The sequence below is a fragment of the Rhincodon typus genome, chromosome 13 (assembly GCF_021869965.1).
Source record: "Rhincodon typus isolate 14 chromosome 13, sRhiTyp1.1, whole genome shotgun sequence".
Classification (NCBI taxonomy): Eukaryota; Metazoa; Chordata; class Chondrichthyes; order Orectolobiformes; family Rhincodontidae; genus Rhincodon; species Rhincodon typus.
The window spans coordinates 42,976,741-42,981,051 of record NC_063344.1 but is presented as its reverse complement, the minus strand read 5'-3'; the positions used below and the strand labels follow the sequence as shown (position 1 = coordinate 42,981,051).

General features: G+C 42.5%; 1 pseudogene; it reads left to right on the top strand.

Annotated features, from left to right (window-relative positions):
* The first annotated feature begins 1,634 nt into the window (after positions 1 to 1,634).
* LOC109931426 lies at positions 1,635 to 2,174 on the top strand (annotated as a pseudogene).
* Positions 2,175 to 4,311: the final 2,137 nt, after the last annotated feature.

The window sequence follows — 4,311 nt, the reverse complement described above, 5'->3', positions numbered from 1 at the left end:
AACATTCATAGCTTCATCATATCCTCATATACTTAACACTGTTGTAAGGCTAACTTCCTCATCTCACATGTAGTCAACTATTTAACCATGACAGCTACCCAAGGCAGCCAGATTCCAGCACACTCAGTGAGACATTTTCCTTTCTCTTGCAGGCCAATGCGAAACATAGTTAGAGGCAGCAGGATCTAACCAGTGGGAACAGGCATAGAAGGCAGTGACCACCATTGAAGGCCGTAGTCAACAGAAGGGCTGAAACTATCAATAGTATCAATATGCTCATACTCAGTTCTCCTTTTCAAAACCTATTTCTTTCACATTCTTTTTCACATTCTACAACCTTTTGCTGATTTTCAAACTGTAGACAATGCAAGATTACATCATTTGTTTGCCCATTCCATGTCCCCCTCACTTATTCCTTTCTTGTTTTAGATGCCCAAGAACTGTCACATCGTCAGATAATGGCGCAAGAGAAAGAAATGGAAGAAGAAGAAGGCAGTGATAAAGACAAAATACAGTCACTCAACCTCACACTCAGCCACCAGCTCAGATACTGATAACACACATATTTTAGACAAGTACTTTGCAAAGAGCTGCAAGGCTGTCCCAGAGAGATCCATGCAATGTCATCGTCACTCTGCCCTAGGGCCACATTTTAACTGTAGTAGATAGCAAATGTTAATGCTGAAATCCTCGGTGAAGTGTAATGTTTTTCCTTGCTGAAGTTCAGGTAGAAGAACTGCTTCCTGAGCACCCTAGGCAAATATGAACTCCAGCTGAAAGCTTTCTCTCCCTCCTCCATCTTACAACAATTTACCATGTTCCAATGTGTTCCTGACGTAAGGTAGTGTGATGAGTGTGTTGGGGCGTGTAGTATCTTCCTGATGTTGTTCGTGTAGGCATCTTCTGACCTAGTTTTTTTGGATATCCATTATCCTTGGAACTAACCACAAGACTCCTACGACCGCTGGGCATCAGAGTGGCACACAAGCTCACATCAACCCTACAACAAGTGCTCACCCGAACTAAAGACCCACTCCCCGCCATGGACAGGACCAATGTCATCTATAAGATCCCCTGCAGAGACTGCGAGAAACACCACATCAGACAAACAAGAAGGAAACTAACAACAAGGGTACACAAACACCAACTGGCTACAAAAAGACACAACCAATACTCACTCATCTCAATCCACATGGATAAGGAGAACGACAATTTGACTGGGACAACACCAAAATCCTGGGACAAGTTAAGCAGAGACAGGCACAGGAATTCCTAGAAGCCTAGCACTGCACGAAGAAAGCCAACAATAAATACATAGAACTCGATCCCATATACACTCCACTATGAAGGAAAACCGGAAGTGAGGCAATCCAGCTCAACGGACTCCAGGGTTTGAAAACCAGGCAGGAAAACACACCGACGCTTCATCAGAGGCTGCACTGAGGATGTTACCCAGTATGGTAACAAAACGTCTGCAGAACAACAAACCAGCTCGGTGAGGTTGACCAGTTTGTTATATCCCACTCCCAAGTGGACTGCAGCAATTTTCAACAATACTGGAAACAACAACACACTTTGATCATTGCAGTAAATGTCCAGTGTCCTCAATCAACAAAACGAATGATGCTCCCATTATGTCGTTGCTGATTTCTAAAACATTCCATACATTTTTTAACTCTTCTTAAGACTAATATTGATGGACAAAGAAAGATAGGATTCCCTATCACTAACATCAAGGGGGAAAACTCATGTCAACTTGAGCAAGACAGCTGAGGAGCTTCCTGAGAATGTGGGTCGAGTGGATTATAACAACTATGCACAATTCAAGTCAGTACAAGATTGCCGACTGATTTCTGAACAGGCAGTAGGACATCGACGATGGAAAATACAACCAGGTCTTGATCAAAGGCCTGGACAACAAACTGCATGAGGATCTGAAGTGACTGAAGATGAGCCACATACATATGTAGATGCAACACTTCTGGGGTATCCCAGTGCATAGCCAGCACACAAAGACCACAGACAGGAGAGGTCACACAGAGGAAGCAAACAGTTCAACTGCCAAATGTGTTAATAAACAATCAGTCAAACAGAATAAAAAAGTAGTGTTTGATGCTCCTTTTAAATCATACTGGTGCGAAGTCCTTCCTGCTGGCATGTGTTCAGGTCTGTAATGTTAAGAGAGGGTGATAGCTGTAACAATGAGCTTCAAAATGCAGTGCTGGCTTCAGATTAGTGTTAAGCCCTGATTGATGCCCACTCCCAGTGAACTTATATATGTTAAACATCTTCACTAAAATGCTGGCTCACACCAGCAGTGATGTCCCACACAACATTCTGAATGAATAATGGCACTCACAACACGGAAGAATTGGGGGCATAGGAGCCAGATTTTGTGGCCTTTCTTTTCTTGCACATTTCTCTAGAATACATGAAATGGTCTTAATTGGGATGTAGTATTCCATAGCTTCCAAATCAATGATATAATGCATATATAATCAATTACAGTCAAATAACTGGGAACTCCACCTTCATCCATCTTTCTGACACAATACAATTACCAGTCTTTCAAAGTGCAATCTTTTAATTACCCTTAACCAATCTTAAATGATTAAGGACTCCAGTGGGCACAGCTGCTATGTAAAAAACCTTGAGATAAGTATTGAATTAGAAACTTACTTTGTTGTGTAAATAAAAGGATTTAAATTGGTTTCATTTACAAGTTAGAAAGAAAGATATAAACCGTAACAAACAATTTTTTTTGACAAATTCCAAGTTCTATTGAATTTTCTTGAGGGATTTCTGCTGCAAGGCCTTGTGAATTTTATTGCCATAACTTACCAAACTCACCTTATCAACTACATACTCCTCTCCAAATCATCCATCATGCCCCATTCCAGCTCCAGTTCGCCACACATGGTTCCGAGAAGATCTCACCACTGAGTGGATAGCCCAGAATTCATCACCTTCCTTGTACCTGTGTCATGTTTAACATCTACCCACTTTTATCTCCCTTAATATCTGTCTCTCATTCTCTCTCACACACACTCTCATTCAAAAGGAAAACAGCCTACAATTAGGCAGAAAAGTTCCTCACTATTTATGAGGATAACTTCCTGACTCTGCCCAACTGAATTGCTAACTGACCACTTCTAAGCCCCTCAGACGAGTCAAACTCCGCCCTTGAATTATTGTGCTGGGACCACTTAACTGAAGGCTATCCCTTTTTATTTGACTGAGGCCTGCTGACTACCATGAAAAGCTTCTTGCCCTTGTGTCTACATTAAACATCTAGGCAAGAGAGGGGTAATATGAGCCTGGTATCGCTGGCTGAGGGGGCAAAGCACAAAAAGGCAACTCAAGGCAAGTGAGCTCTGAGCAACCAGGTAGGCTCAGAATGAGTGAGTACTATGAGAGAAAGTGAAAAGGCCAGAGATACAGTTTGATCCAGCCCATGAGATGGGGGCGTGTCACTGAGCACATAGTGTCCTTGCTGCAGCATTACAGTGATAGTTGTCAGTGCAGCCTGATGAGCAGCACTGAAGTGCAGAAGCGTTATATAAGTGGATTGGAAATGGGCCATGAAGATTCTTAGAGGCTGCCATATAATGATGCCAATGTCTGTGGATATGGGGTGGATGTGGCCAGTCTCCACAGAGTATGCCAGAGAAGCTGGGGCTCAGTGTTTAACATGGTTCTTTGGAGCAAATGGCAAGTTGAATTTGCTAGATAGATGCACTCTGATTTCCATGTTGAGATTTCTTGATGCCTAGCTTGTCTGAAGCTTTTGATAAAATGGGAAGCTGAATATTAATAAAGTCAGTTGTGCTGTTAATAAAGGAGTTTTACAAGCAAGAATCCACCTTAATTGGTAATTGCCACTGTCTCACAAAAAATTTGTCATGCCACTTGTTGAAAGCATAAAGATGGTGCGAGATACTCCCAATGTCAAGATCAGCCTTGCCACAGTTCTCATTCAATTCATTCAGAAACCGCACCACAGCCCCACACCTTGCCACAGCCCTGTCATTCAGACCCCTGTAAGATCTGCCTGTACAAATGTTACTTAGGTATTAGATGGGTTTTTCTTAAATCTTTTGGACTATCCGTCCAATATCAAACTCACTCAACCTCATCATGAAAATTCAGCATGTTGTACAATAGTTAGACTGGCTCAGAGACAGTAGGAACTGCAGATGCTGGAGAATCTGAGATAACAAGGTGCAGAGCTGGATGAACACAGCAGGCCAAGCAGCATCATAGGAGCAGAAAGGCTGACGTTTCGGGCCTAGACCCTTCATCAGAAATGGG